This window comes from Salmo salar, chromosome 08, assembly GCF_965601325.2.
Source record: "Salmo salar chromosome 08, fSalSal1, whole genome shotgun sequence".
Lineage (NCBI taxonomy): Eukaryota > Metazoa > Chordata > Actinopteri > Salmoniformes > Salmonidae > Salmo > Salmo salar.
The window spans coordinates 35,176,844-35,193,559 of record NC_138298.1 but is presented as its reverse complement, the minus strand read 5'-3'; positions in this window follow the sequence as shown (position 1 = coordinate 35,193,559).

Sequence of the window (16,716 nt, the reverse complement as noted above, 5' to 3'; positions counted from 1 at the left end):
CTAGAATGGGGTTTGTTTCTTCTTCCTATTATCGTCTCATCTAGTTACAGTGTTCTAGAATGGGGTTTGTTTCTTCTTCCTATTATCGTCTCATCTAGTTACAGTGTTCTAGAATGGGGTTTGTTTCTTCTTCCTATTATCGTCTCATCTAGTTACAGTGTTCTAGAATGGGGTTTGTTTCTTCTTCCTATTATCGTCTCATCTAGTTACAGTGTTCTAGAATGGGGTTTGTTTCTTCTTCCTATTATCGTCTCATCTAGTTACAGTGTTCTAGAATGGGGTTTGTTTCTTCTTCCTATTATCGTCTCATCTAGTTACAGTGTTCTAGAATGGGGTTTGTTTCTTCTTCCTATTATCGTCTCATCTAGTTACAGTGTTCTAGAATGGGGTTTGTTTCTTCTTCCTATTATCATCTCATCTAGTTACAGTGTTCTAGAATGGGGTTTGTTTCTTCTTCCTATTATCGTCTCATCTAGTTACAGTGTTCTAGAATGGGGTTTGTTTCTTCTTCCTATTATCGTCTCATCTAGTTACAGTGTTCTAGAATGGGGTTTGTTTCTTCTTCCTATTATCGTCTCATCTAGTTACAGTGTTCTAGAATGGGGTTTGTTTCTTCTTCCTATTATCATCTCATCTAGTTACAGTGTTCTAGAATGGGGTTTGTTTCTTCTTCCTATTATCATCTCATCTAGTTACAGTGTTCTAGAATGGGGTTTGTTTCTTCTTCCTATTATCGTCTCATCTAGTTACAGTGTTCTAGAATGGGGTTGGTTTCTTCTTCCTATTATCGTCTCATCTAGTTACAGTGTTCTAGAATGGGGTTTGTTTCTTCTTCCTATTATCATCTCATCTAGTTACAGTGTTCTAGAATGGGGTTTGTTTCTTCTTCCTATTATCGTCTCATCTAGTTACAGTGTTCTAGAATGGGGTTTGTTTCTTCTTCCTATTATCGTCTCATCTAGTTACAGTGTTCTAGAATGGGGTTTGTGTACAACATTCTGTAATAGAAGGCCAAGACCAAAAGGCCTACACACACGTCTGACACAAATAGAGTTAAAAGACCAAAATATTTATTTGAAGAAAATGTTTTATTGGTATGTTATTTTTAATAGTGTATTATTATAATATATATATATATATTTTTACAAATGTTTAAATGTGTAAAGCTTTTGGCTGTAGTCCGTGTCAAATCCGTAACGCGTCGACTGACCGATCTACACATAATGTTGAGTAGTTCACTGGCAAACTCATTTTCACAGGACCCTGTGGCGCCAGAGCTGTGCTTTAGATAATGGATCAATGTTTATTGGTAGGCCTGTTTGGTGGTACTTTTCTCATGTTAAGCCTAATATTTCACCAAGCTTTAGGAATACACGGTGTCGTAATACTGCCATTTATTGACTGCTGGCTGGTGGCAATAATGCATTTCCTTGTTCAGTGATTAAAGTTGAAAATTCAAACATTGCAGATTGTAAAATAAATGTTCGATGCAACAGCATACTAATCAGCAACCAACTGATTTATTTTAGAGTTCACAACAGTCCTGTACAGGCTAAGAGCTGATAGCAGCGATACCTGCGCCGTCCTCGGCTCTCTCCCAGCTCCGATAGAAAGTTGTGCGTGAAACCAATCTATTAATGCCACATTATACAGTCAGTCTACCCTTACAACACTAGCTTACTAGGGTTTATTTCATTAGGCAGTGTACTATCTACAGCTATATATCGTATTTAGCTGCTATTTATAAACGTTTTTATTAAAATGACATATCAAATAGCCTAACAACGAGGATGAATTTAGCCTCTATTTATTGTTGAGCGGTTTTGTCTGCCTAATAGCTTACACAAATGGGCTGCAATATTCAAGGTAAATTCAATTAAACCCAAATTGAGGGACTCCCCTTGTGCTTGGCTGCCATTTGACAAATACAAATAATCTCGCTCTTTTGTCCATAATAATCTCATTGTAATACCCTAATTGCCTACCCGTATCTGCGAGCTGTTGGCTGGAGTGCAGGTGCCAAAACCAGTGGGCACATTCGCAAAGCATATATAACGTAACATTCCTTTTGACCAAACCATCATTAAAGTTGAAATTTAACTGCACAAGTAATTTTTGTATGTGTACTACGTCATCACGCACAGCCTTTTATCTACAACAAATCAATTTGATGGAAACATCTGGCGGGAAAATGTGCATATTGTTTTTATGCGGATTTTAGAATATTTACATGAACATCTGTCACCAATTGGATGGAAACCTAGCTATGGTCTATAATGGAGTCTGTCTAATTACCGTCCTTGTTTCAATTAGATGGAAACCTAGCTATGGTCTATAATGGAGTCTGTCTAATTACCGTCCTTGTTTCAATTAGATGGAAACCTAGCTAGGGTTTATAACGGAGTCTAACTAATTACTGTCCTTGTCTCAATTAGATGGAAACCTAGCTAGGGTCTATAATGGAGTCTGTCTAATTACTGTCCTTGTCTCAATTAGATGGAAACCTAGCTAGGGTCTATAATGGAGTCTACCTAATTACTGTCCTTGTTTCATCCTTCATTTAAACTCTGTCAATATTTAAAGATCAAACTTATTCGCTTATATGTCATATTTTATTGGAATTTTATTGGAATGTTGTTTTTAAACTGTTAGCCTTTAACCTACATACAGATGTAAGCTGCTGGTTTAAGACTTGTCTGGATGTACATGCTAATTCAGACATTCATGCAGCTGTTTAAGGGTCGTTCCACGAATTCAGGCCATCATGCAGCTGTTTAAGGGTCATTCCACGAATTCAGGCCATCATGCAGCTGTTTAAGGGTCGTTCCACGAATTCAGGCCATCATGCAGCTGTTTAAGGGTCGTTCCACGAATTCAGGCCATCATGCAGCTGTTTAAGGGTCGTTCCACGAATTCAGGCCATCATGCAGCTGTTTAAGGGTCATTCTACCAATTCAGGCCTTCATGCAGCTGTTTATGGGTCATTCTACCAATTCAGGCCATCATGCAGCTGTTTAAGGGTCATTCTACCAATTCAGGTCATCATGCAGCTGTTTAAGGGTCATTCTACCAATTCAGGCCATTTAAAAACTCTGATTTCACCCATTGTCAACATTCTGTCACAAAGGGCACAAGAATAATTTTCCATCTCAAGAGGTTAAATCCAATAAAGTACTATATTATGTGCCTATTAAGTACCAAATAAAGTAACAGGGTCGACCGTAGCAAGGTTTACGACGTCATCTTAACCCTCCTGTTGTGTTCGTTTCATGTTAATTCATTCTGTGTTCCCGGTCCAAAATGGCCTCCCCGTTATAGCTGATTATAAATCCATAATAATACATATATTATCACCTAATGTTGTGTTAGATCTTTTTATCAACTTAAGTTCTTGTGAACATTACAAGTTTTGAACTTCTATTTGCTATTTATGGCCTGTAGGCCTCATTGACCTGAGCTCATACAACTTGTTTTTGACTAAAACAAATACTCAGATGAAGCATATTGTGCTATTTATCACAGACTATTTCGTGTCAAAGTTGAACAAGGACTCTCTCCTCCTCACCAGTGTCATGATCAAAGATATGATCAAGAGCCTCACATACAGTATATCGTTTGGTCATTGTGCTGCCACAGAATGAATTGTGAGCAGGGCTTCAAAAAAGCTTTTTATACCAGAGCTGCGAGAAAAGTTCTATATATTATTGAAACAATGTTGCGATTGTTTGTGAGAATGCCAACAGGTGTGGTTCCCGTGGGCGAAAGATTCTATTGGGGAAAGGTTCCCGCGGGGGTTGCCATGGAAGCCAAGAAGGGGAGTGAGGTGTGTGTGTGCTCAAACACACATGCATGTGGGGGTCTGTGTGTGGACAAAGTAATGGAACCTTATGACAATCAGATTAAATGAACTACGTTTTTCAGAGAGAAAACTTGTAAATCTGTCCAATTCGACCAGAACACAACAGTAAGGTTAAATCAGCCATAAATCCCATTGTGACAGGGGGAATGTTGTGTTGCTACAGAGAGGGGCAATTTAAAACAAGTTTCACAAAACATGTTTTTTTTGTGTAAAACAAATTCTAGCCTGTCTATCTATGGGTAACATGGTTGATGTGTTAGGCTTGACCCACTCAGTTTTCTCCCACAAAAACACTAGAAAATTGGCCAACAATCTGTTCACTTAACAGGGCCGATCCCAATACGTGGGACAGATGTAAATTAATCACTAATCGAATGGAAATCGTCTTCAGAAATGATTTTGTCAAAGCAACACAATAACTAGGGCTTTACAATGATGGTGAAACTAGGAGAAACGGGGGGATGAAGTGGGATTTATTGAAATATCCATGTGGTTTATATTAAAGGCCACTTCATTTAACATGAGGATTTCACATTTCAAAATTGGTGGACAATTTCTACTTAAAATATCAAAGGGATACGAAAGGTACTCATTTAATGGAATGACCTATAAGGGTATTTTATAATATCTACAGTATATAAGGGTATTTTTATAATATCTACAGTATATAAGGGTATTTTATAATATCTACAGTATATGAGGGTATTTTATAATATCTACAGTATATGAGGGTATTTTTATAATATCTACAGTATATAAGGGTATTTTTTTATAATATCTACAGTATATAAGGGTATTTTATAATATCTACAGTATATAAGGGTATTTTATAATATCTACAGTATATAAGGGTATTTTTTAAATTGTATTCCTCTGCAAACTAGGCAAACATTTTATGTATTTTTAAAGTGTATTTCTCTAAAGACTTTATTCTAAAGACATAGGTTACATCCCACATAGCACCCAATTGGTCCTGGTCAAAAGTAGTGCATGACAGCTATATAGGCTCTGGTCAAAAGTAGTGCACTACAGCTCTATATGCCCTGGTCAAAAGTAGTGCACAACAGCTCTATATGCCCTGGTCAAAAGTAGTGCACTACAGCAATATAGGCCCTGGTCAAAAGTAGTGCAAGACAGCTCTATAGGCCCTGGTCAAAAGTAGTACACAACAGCCCTACCAGCCCTGGTCAAAAGTAGTGCACGACAGCCAAATAGGCCCTGTTCAAAGTAGTGCACAACAGCTCAATAGGTCCTGGTCAAAAGTAGTGCACTACATAGAGAATAGGGTGCCATTTGAGACGCAGACAGTCTATAAGAGTCTGCCTAATGACTGTCCTTGTTTCATATCCTTCATTCCCTATGGATCTAGTTCCATTACTGCTTATATGGAGCACACCTCCACCTATTTCCTGCCACTTGGGTGTACGAAGGCTAAATGTGCCCTGAGGGCAGCAGGTGCGGCAGATAATGGTTCCCTTTGGGAACTGTTAATTGGTTTTAAGTGTCTGGGGTTTGTGTCAGGGTTGAATTGAGAAGTAAATACACATGACAGGTCAGAGAGGAGGGAGGGTTAGTCAACTGATGCTACACTGCTGGAGAGAGAGGTGTACAATATTTGTCATGATGAACTGTGGAAAGTTAATGTGAATACACGTTTAAGATATACAATATCCTTGAGTGTCTGTATGTGTGAGAATTCAGGTAGTTTAAGACTAGCCTAGAGAAATCCAGTCTGTTTGTGCTAACTTTTCACTCCTTTCCACTCCTTGTCACATTCCATGAGTAGAATGTTAGCACAAACAGACTAGATTTCTCCAGGCTAGCCTGAGACTTGGCAGGCCAAACCAATGGTAGAATTCCTCCCCGCCTAGACGTCCAATGTGCAGGCACTGCATTGCATCAACCAATGGTTGCTTGCCACGTCATCGACTGTGCAGTCGGGTATCCGATTGCTATGTTATATGATGTGGTTAGCGGATATGTCACCTGTCTATCCAGGCCATTGTGAGATCTGGCATCTGCTGTAATGTAGTCGGACAGGAACTCCACTATTACGGTGGCCGCTCATCATTAGGCTTAATGACTTTCACCTGGTCAGTTCTTTCAGATCACTCCAGTGAAGGAGGTGATGTAATATTGATCCAGATTAAGGAGAGTAGACAATCAGAGACCGAGGTGATGTAATATTGATCCAGATTATGGAGAGTAGACAATCAGAGACCGAGGTGATGTAATATTGATCCAGACTAAGGAGAGTAGACAAGCAGAGACCAATATGATGTTGATATACATGTGCTTTTGAAGGAGTACCTATGTGAACATGAGACAGTGAAGAGGGGTCTGGATGGTTTCTGTTATAGAAGGGTTGTTATTGTTGTTCCTGATTGGCTTCAGGTGAAAGTCCACCATTGACGATACAGAGAGAGTGTATCAACTATGTTTTTTTGTTCGTTTTTTTGCGTCGTTTGTAACTTATTTTTTAACCCATTTTGTACATAATGTTGCTGCTACCATCGCTTATGACAGAAAATAACTTCTGATTTTCACCACGAACTGGAATAAGCTTTTTTTTCTCCTTTGATTCCGACGAGGCCGACGTGAAGGACATACTGCTTTTCCCGGGAACAGAAAAAGAGGGCGATCGAATAAACCCACTCTGCCTTCCGTTCTGCTAGCTAACGTGCAACAATCATTGGAAAATAAAATGGACGACCGACGAGGAAGATGAAACTACCATTAAAAACGGTCATATGTTATGTTTCACAGAGTCGTGGCTGAATGACGACATTATCAACATACAGCTGGATGGTTATACACTGTATTGGCAGGATAGAACAGCGGCGTCTGCTCAGACAAAGGGTGGCAGACTATGCATATTTGTAAACAATAGCTGGTGCACGATGTCTAAGGAAGTCTCAAGGTTTTGCTCACCTGAGGTAGAGTATCTCATGTTAAACTGTAGACCACACTATCTACCTAGAGAGTTTTCATCTGTATTTTTTGTAGCTGTTTACATACCACCACAGACCGATGCTGGCACTAAGACCGCACTCAATGAGCTGTATTCCGCCATAAGCAAATAGGAAAATGCTCATCCAGAGGTGGCACTCCTAGTGGCCGGGGACATTGATGAAGGGAAACTTAAAACCTGTTAGGGCTAGGGGGCAGTATTGACACGGCTGGATAAAAAACATACCCGATTTAATCTGGTTACCACTCCTACCCAGTAACTAGAATATGCATATACTTATTACATATGGATAGAAAACACCCTAAAGTTTCTAAAACTGTTTGAATGGTGTCTGTGAGTATAACAGAACTCAAATGGCAGGTCAAAACCTGAGAGATTCCTTTACAGGAAGTGGCCTGTCTGACCATTTCTTGAACTTCTTTTCCATCTCTATCTTTTACTAAGGATCTCTGCTCTAACGTGACACTTCCCACGTCTTCCATAGGCTCTCAGAGCCCGGGAAAAAACAGAATGTCGTCATTCCAGCCCCAGGCTGAAACACATTATCGCCTTTCTCAAGTGGCCGATCAAGGGACTCTGGGCTTATGCGCGTGACCCGACCGCCCCCGCCTTTGTGATTTTTTCCTCTGTTTGCCGAAAAGGAGATTCCCTGTCGGAATATTATCGCTTTTCTACGAGAAAAATGGCGTAAAAATTTATTTTAAACAGCGGTTGACATGCTTCGAAGTACGGTAATGGAATATTTCGAATTTTATTGTCACGAATTGCGCCATGCGCACGACACTTCTTTACCATTTCGGATAGTGTCTGGAACGCACGAACAAAACGCCGCTATTCGGATATAACGATGGATTATTTTGGACCAAACCAACATTTGTTATTGAAGTAGCAGTCCTGGGAGTGCGTTCTGACGAAGACAACAAAAGGTAATCAAACTTTTATAATAGTAAATATGATTATGGTGAGTGCTAAACTTGCCGGGTGTCTAAATAGCGAGCCCGTGATGCCTGGGCTATGTACTTAGAATATTGCAAAATGTGCTTTCACCAAAAAGCTATTTTAAAATCGGACATATCGAGTGCATAGAGGAGGTCTGTATCTATAATTCTTAAAATAATTGTTATGCTTTTTGTGAACGTTTATCGTGAGTAATTTAGTAAAATGTTAGCGAATTCCCCGGAAGTTTGCGGGGGGTATGCTAGTTCTGAACGTCACATGCTAATGTAAAAAGCTGGTTTTTGATATAAATATGAACTTGATTGAACAAAACATGCATGTATTGTATAACATAATGTCCTAGGGTTGTCATCTGATGAAGATCATCAAAGGTGAGTGCTGCATTTAGCTGTCTTCTGGGTTTTGGTGACATTATATGCTGGCTTGAAAAATGGGTGTCTGATTATTTCTGGCTTGGTACTCTGCTGACATAATCTAATGTTTTGCTTTCATTGTAAAGCCTTTTTGAAATCGGACAGTGTGGTTAGATTAACGAGAGTCTTGTCTTTAAATAGCTGTAAAATAGTCATATGTTTGAGAAATTGAAGTAATAGGATTTTTAAGGTTTTGAAAATCGCGCCACAAGCTTCCCACCTAGCCCATAGAGGTTAAATCCATTTTACCAAATTTCTATCGGCATGTTAAATGTGGAACCAGAAGGAAAAAAACTCTAGATCACCTTTACTCTACACACAGAGATGCGTACAAAGCTCTCCCTCGCCCTCAATTTGGAAAATCTGACCATAACTCTATCCTTCTGATTCCTGCTTATAAGCAAAAATGAAAGCAGGAAGCACCAGTGACCCGGTCAATAAAAAATTGGTCAGATGAAGCAGATGCTAAGCTACAGAACTGTTTCCAGCATGTTCCGGGATTCTTCCGATGGCATTGAGGAGTACACCACATCAGTCATTGGCTTCATCAATAATTACATTGATGACGTCGTCCCCACAGTGACCGTATGTACATACCCAAACCAGAAGCTAAGGATTACAGGCAACATCCGCACTGAGCTAAAGGCTAGAGCTGCCGCTTTCAAGTAGCTGGCCTCTAACCCGGAAGCTTACAAAAATTCCCGCTATGCTCTCCGACAAACCATCAAACAGGCAAAGCGTCAATACAGGACTAAGGTAAATCGTACTACACCGGCTCCAACACTCGTCGGATGTGGCAGGGCTTGCAGACCATTACAGACTACAAAGGGAAGCACAGCTGAGAGCTGACCAGTGACACGAGCCTACCAGACGAGCTAAACTACTTCTATGCTGGCATCGAGGCAAATTGTTAAGCGGAGTGGAACAGGGGAACCCAAGAGCAGACTCAGACGAGCAGACTGGGATGAAGTAACCAAGGTATTTATTAAAACACAGTGGGGAGATGGAGTGCAGGTCAGGGGAAGATCGGGTGGGTTGCAGGAAACCAGGTGCGGAGGCTGAGGCTGGAGTGAGAGGGTTTGGGACAGGGTAAGCAGGTCTGGAGGCTGAGGCTGGAGCGAGAAGGGTTGGGACAGGGTAAGCAGGTCTGGAGGCTGAGGCTGGAGCGAGAGGGGTTGGGACAGGGTAAGCAGGTCTGGAGGGGAATCCAAGGGATTAGTAGAGTGGGGAATCCAGGACAGAGTATCAGGATGACGAGACGGATAACAGGGTCTAACAGTAACAAACGGCTAGAAGCATAGACTGACTGAAAATATATTACAATCTGGCCGCGTGGAAGTGGCAGGGCTGAGTATTTGTAGAGGTCTTGATTACGGAACGGGTTGCAGCTGGTGGGGATCTGCTCTGACTCCAGCACACCTGTGTCTGCCCACACAATCACAGAGAGAGAGAGAGAGAGAGAGAGAGAGAGAGAGAGAGAGGGGGAGAGAGTACTGGGGGAGTGGCGGCAGGTCAAGGAGACACAGGATGAGCAGTAGAGCGCATGGCAGGAGCAGATGTAACACAAATAACACTGAAACATGCATGAGAGCATCAGCTGTTCCGGACGACTGTGTGATCACGCTTTCCGCAACCAATGTGAGTAAGACCTTTAAACAGGTCAACATTCACAAGGCCAATGCCAGACGGATTAACAGGACATGTACTCAGAGCATGCGCTGACCAACTCGCAAGTGTCTTTTCAACCTCTCCCTGTCCGAGTCTGTAATACCAACATGTTTTAAGCAGACCACCATGGTCCCTGTGCACAAGAACACTAAGGTAACCTGCCTAAATGACCCGTAGCACTCATGTCTGTAGCCATGAAGTGCTTTGAAAGGCTGGTCATGGTTCACATCAACACCATTATCCCAGAAACCCTAGACCCACTCCAATTTGCATACCGCTCTAACAGATCCACACATGATGCAATCTCTGTTGCACTCCACACTGCCCTTTCACACCTGGACAAAAGGGACACCTATTTGAGAATGCTATTCATTGACTACAGCTCAGCTTTCAACACCATAGTGCCCTCAAAGCTCATAAATAAGCTAAGGACCCTGGGACTAAACATCTCCCTCTGCAACTGGATCCTGAACTTCCTGAAGGGCAGGTGGTAAGGGTAGGAGGCAACACATCCGCCACACTGATGCTCAACACAGAGGCCCCTCATGGGTGTGTGCTCAGTCCCCTCCTGTACTCCCTGTTCACTCATGACTGCACGGCCAGGCACGGCTCCAACACCATCATTAAGTTTGCCAATGACACAACAGTGGTAGGCCTGATCACCGACAACGACGAGACAGCCTATAAAGAGGAGGTCAGAGACCTGGCCGTGTGGTGCCAGGACAACAAACTCTCCCTCAACGTGATCAAGACATTGGAGATGCTTGTGGACTACAGGAAAAAGAGGACCGAGGAGGACCCATTCTCATTGATGGGGCTGTAGTGGAGCAGGTTGAGAGCTACAAGTTCCTTGGTGTCCACATCACCAACAAACTAACATGGTCCAAGCACACCAAGACAGTTGTGAAGAGGGCACAACAAAATCTATTCCCCCTCAGGAGACTGAAAAGATTTGGCATGGTTCCTCAGAATCTCAAAAGGTTCTACAGCTGCACCATCGAGAGCATCCTGACTGGTTGCATCACAGCCTGGTATGGCAACTGCTCGGCCTCCGAACGTAAGGCACTACAGAGGGTAGTGCATACGGCCCAGTACATCACTGGGGGCAAGCTTCCTGCCATCCAGGACCTCTATACCAGGCGGTATTAGAGGAAGGCCCTAAAACTGGTCAAAGACTCCAGCCTCCCTAATCATAGACTGTTCTCTCTGTTACCGCACCTCAAGAGGTACCAGAGCGCCAAGTCTAGGTCCAAGAGGCTTCTAAACAGATTCTACCCCCAAGGCATAAGACTCCTGAATATCTAGTCAAATGGCTACCCAGACTATTCACATTGCCCCCCCCCCCCCTTTTACACTGCTGCTACTCTCTGTTATAATCTATGCATAGTCACTTTAATAACTATACCTACATGTACATATTACCTCAACTAACCGGTGCCCCTCCACATTGACTCTGTACCGGTACCCACCTGTACATAGTCTTGCTATTGTAATATTACTGCTGCTCTTTAATTACTTGTTACTTTTATTTTTAATTCAAATTCCTATTTTTTAAACTGCATTGTTGGTTGTTGGCTTGTAAGTAAGCATTTCACTGTAAGGTCTACACCTGTTGTATTTGTTGCATGTGACTAATAACATTTGATTTGATTTTACTGGATTTGGCTAAAGAGACATTTTTTGTTTACAAGCAAACGTAGCAGAATAGCTAACACTGATGTCGGGTCCTGGACAAACTTAACAGCTATTGAGTGATTATCATGTAAACATGCAAGACTGATAGACTATAGATATGTTCAAGTATATTATTCTTCTGCGAGCTTGATTGGTAATCAATCCTCAGATGAGAACTTGCTTGGTAATCAACCCTCTGATTACATCTGTGAAGTTGTAGTTGATAACCATCTGATTACATGTTTGTTGACTTAAATGAGCTGCATCTGAAGTTGGATGTTGTCGTATTCACTCCAATGTAAACAAGACTCTTTCTGACTCAGTCTAGGGGAGTCTCCTTCAGGGATTTAACAGTCTACTATAGTCTAGTGGAGTCTCCTTCAGGGATTTAACAGTCTACTGTAGTCTAGTGGAGTCTCCTTCAAGGATTTAACAGTCTACTGTAGTCTAGTGGAGTCTCCATCAGGGATTTAACAGTCTACTGTAGTCTAGTGGAGTCTCCATCAGGGATTTAACAGTCTACTGTAGTCTAGTGGAGTCTCCTTCAAGGATTTAACAGTCTACTGTAGTCTAGTGGAGTCTCCTTCAAGGATTTAACAGTCTACTGTAGTCTAGTGGAGTCTCCATCAAGGATTTAACAGTCTACTGTAGTCTAGTGGAGTCTCCATCAGGGATTTAACAGTCTACTGTAGTCTAGTGGAGTCTCCATCAGGGATTTAACAGTCTACTGTAGTCTAGTGGAGTCTCTGTCAGGGATTTAACAGTCTACTGTAGTCTAGTGGAGTCTCCTTCAGGGATTTAACAGTCTACTGTAGTCTAGTGGAGTCTCCTTCAAGGATTTAACAGTCTACTGTAGTCTAGTGGAGTCTCCATCAGGGATTTAACAGTCTACTGTAGTCTAGTGGAGTCTCCTTCAAGGATTTAACAGTCTACTGTAGTCTAGTGGAGTCTCCATCAGGGATTTAACAGTCTACTGTAGTCTAGTGGAGTCTCCTTCAGGGATTTAACAGTCTACTGTAGTCTAGTGGAGTCTCCATCAGGGATTTAACAGTCTACTGTAGTCTAGTGGAGTCTCCTTCAAGGATTTAACAGTCTACTGTAGTCTAGTGGAGTCTCCATCAGGGATTTAACAGTCTACTGTAGTCTAGTGGAGTCTCCTTCAAGGATTTAACAGTCTACTGTAGTCTAGTGGAGTCTCCATCAGGGATTTAACAGTCTACTGTAGTCTAGTGGAGTCTCCTTCAGGGATTTAACAGTCTACTGTAGTCTAGTGGAGTCTCCTTCAGGGATTTAACAGTCTACTGTAGTCTAGTGGAGTCTCCTTCAGGGATTTAACAGTCTACTGTAGTCTAGTGGAGTCTCCATCAGGGATTTAACAGTCTACTGTAGTCTAGTGGAGTCTCCTTCAAGGATTTAACAGTCTACTGTAGTCTAGTGGAGTCTCCATCAGGGATTTAACAGTCTACTGTAGTCTAGTGGAGTCTCCTTCAAGGATTTAACAGTCTACTGTAGTCTAGTGGAGTCTCCATCAGGGATTTAACAGTCTACTGTAGTCTAGTGGAGTCTCCTTCAGGGATTTAACAGTCTACTGTAGTCTAGTGGAGTCTCCTTCAGGGATTTAACAGTCTACTGTAGTCTAGTGGAGTCTCCTTCAGGGATTTAACAGTCTACTGTAGTCTAGTGGAGTCTCCTTCAGGGATTTAACAGTCTACTGTAGTTGACTCCTGATTTAACAGTCTACTGTAGTTGATCTTGATTTAACAGTCTACTGTAGTCTAGTTGATCCTGATTTAACAGTCTACTGTGGTCTAGTAGACTCCTGATTTAACAGTCTACTGTAGTTGACTCCTGATTTAACAGTCTACTGTAGTCTAGTTGACTCCTGATTTAACAGTCTACTGTAGTTGATCCTGATTTAACAGTCTACTGTAGTCTAGTTGATCCTGATTTAACAGTCTACTGTAGTTGATCCTGATTTAACAGTCTACTGTAGTCTAGTAGACTCCTGATTTAACAGTCTACTGTAGTCTAGTTGACTCCTGATTTAACAGTCTACTGTAGTTGACTCCTGATTTAACAGTCTACTGTAGTCTAGTTGATCCTGATTTAACAGTCTACTGTAGTTGATCCTGATTTAACAGTCTACTGTAGTCTAGTTGATCCTGATTTAACAGTCTACTGTAGTCTAGTTGATCCTGATTTAACAGTCTACTGTAGTCTAGTTGACTCCTGATTTAACAGTCTACTGTAGTCTAGTTGATCCTGATTTAACAGTCTACTGTAGTCTAGTTGATCCTGATTTAACAGTCTACTGTAGTCTAGTTGATCCTGATTTAACAGTCTACTGTAGTCTAGTTGACTCCTGATTTAACAGTCTACTGTAGTCTAGTTGATCCTGATTTAACAGTCTACTGTAGTTGATCCTGATTTAACAGTCTACTGTAGTCTAGTTGATCCTGATTTAACAGTCTACTGTAGTCTAGTTGATCCTGATTTAACAGTCTACTGTAGTCTAGTTGATCCTGATTTAACAGTCTACTGTAGTCTAGTTGATCCTGATTTAACAGTCTACTGTAGTCTAGTAGACTCCTGATTTAACAGCATTGGATCAGCATCAGGAAGGTATAGTAGTCATTCCGTCTGCACCAATCCAGTCTTCCAGTCCCTAACGGGGATTAAAGGAGTGCACATTTCAGGAAGAAGCCCTAGGGAGCATCTCATTTGAAGAAAGTGCTTTTTCGTCTAGAGGAGTTGGCTTAATTTAGGTCTGGGAAACCATCCCTATAATATAATGTGAGTTCTTGAATTTTAAATCCACAGAAGGTAGGTGACATATTTTTCAGAAGAATCTCCATAGATGGATACAGCAGGATAGTTTAATACAGGATAAAACACATGTGAGCCACAGTATAAATACAATATTGTTTTGGGCCTTTTCCTTCTCTCTTCCCACCATTCATTCTTTCTTTCTTTCTTTCTTTCTTTCTTTCTTTCTTTCTTTCTTTCTTTCTTTCTTTCTTTCTTTCTTTCTTTCTTTCTTTCTTTCTTTCTTTCTTTCTTTCTTTCTTTCTTTCTTTCTTTCTTTCTTTTACATCTAGGTCATGGCTCTGTAGTTACAACCTGAGGCAGAGATGCATACCAAATGGCAACCTATCCCCTATATAGTGCACACCTTTGACCAGGACCCCATAGGTTTCTGGTCAAAAGTAGTGCACTATATAGGGAATAGGATGCCAAGTTGTGTTCATAATCCAGCTTGTTATACACTATGTTAGCTTTGACCCACTACTATGACCTGGTTAGTGACCTAGTCTGTATCCCTAATGGCTCCTTATGAAGTGCACCACTTTTGACCAGGGCCCAATAGCACCCTATTCCCTATGTAGTGCACTGCCTTTGACCATGGCCTATAGGGAATACGGAGCCCTTTGAGACACAGCCCAAGTTATATCAGACGTCAGAACCCCCCTCTGGGGATGGGGCTTAGCTTTGTATTACATCTGGGTTTTCTTCCTGAGTGAAGAGGAGATCAGACTGCTGTAGCGAAAGAGAGGAGGCAGAGAGAGAGAGAGAGAGGAGGCAGAGAGAGGAGGCAGAGAGAGGAGGCAGAAAGCGGAGACAGAGAGAGGAGGCAGAGAGAGGAGACAGAGAGAGGAGGCAGAGAGAGGAGGCAGAGAGAGGAGGCAGAAAGCGGAGACAGAGAGAGGAGGCAGAGAGAAGAGGCAGAGAGAGGAGGCAGAGAGAGGAGACAGAGAGAGGAGGCAGAGAGAGGAGACAGAGAGAGGAGACAGAGAGAGGAGACAGAGAGAGGAGGCAGAGAGAAGAGGCAGAGAGAGGAGGCAGAGAGAGGAGGCAGAGAGAGGAGACAGAGAGAGGAGACAGAGAGGAGACAGAGTGAGAGGCAGAGAGAGGACGCAGAGAGAGGAGATCAGACTGCTGTAGCGAAAGAGAGGAGGCAGAGAGAGGAGACAGAGAGAGGAGACAGAGAGAGAGGCAGAGAGAGGAGACAGAGAGAGGAGGCAGAAAGAGGAGACAGAGAGAGCAGGCAGAGAGAGGAGGCAGAGAGAGGAGACAGAGAGAAGAGGCAGAGAGAGGAGGCAGAGAGAGAAGATCAGACTGCTGTAGCGAAAGAGAGGAGGCAGAGAGAGGTGGCAGAGAGAGGCGACAAAGAGAGAGGCAGAGAGAGGAGACAGAGAGAGGAGGCAGAGAGAGGAGACAGAGAGAGGAGGCAGAGATAGAGGCAGAGAGATGAGGCAGAGAGAGAAGACAGAGAGAGGAGGCAGAGAGAGGAGGCAGAGAGAGGAGGCAGAGAGATGAGACAGAGAGGAGGCAGAGAGGAGGCAGAGAGGAGGCAGAGAGAGGAGACAGAGAGAGGAGGCAGAGAGAGGAGACAGAGAGAGGAGACAGAGAGAGGAGGCAGAGAGAGGCAGCAGAGAGGAAAGAGGAGAAGTGATGGAGAAAGGCACAAACAGAGGGGCTGGGGAGAGAAAAAAGAGGAGGATGAGAAGAGACAGAAACAAAAAGATAGAAGAGAAAAGGTGTCTGTAGGCATCACATCAGGCATCACTAGTATAGAAAAGGAGGCTGACTGTAGGCATCTCATCAGGCATCACTAGTAGAGGAGAGGAGCCTGTAGGCTTCACATCAGGCATCACTAGTAGAGAAAAGGAGTCTGTAGGCGTCACATCAGGCATCACTAGTAGAGAAAATGAGACTGTACGCATCACATCAGGCATCACTTGTAGAGAAGAAGACAGAGAGAGAGAAAGAGAGATGAGGTGGAGAGAGGAGGCAGAGAGAGAAGACAGAGAGAGGAGACGGAGAGAGGAGGCAGAGAGAGGAGGCAGAGAGGAGACAGAGAGAGGAGACAGAGAGAGGAGGCAGAGAGGAGGCAGAGAGAGGAGGCAGAGAGAGACAGAGAGAGACAGAGAGAGAGAGAGAGGAGACAGAGAGAGAAGACAGAGAGAGGGGGCAGAGAGAGGTGGCAGAGAGAGGAGACAGAGAGAGGAGGCAGAGAGAGGAGGCAGCAAGAGAGACAGAGAGAGGAGACAGAGAGGAGGCATAGAGAGGAGACAGAGAGAGGAGGCAGAGAGAGGAGGCAGAGAGAGGCAGAGAGAGGAGACAGAGAGAGAGAGACAGAGAGAGGAGGCAGAGAGAGGAGACAGAGAGAGAGA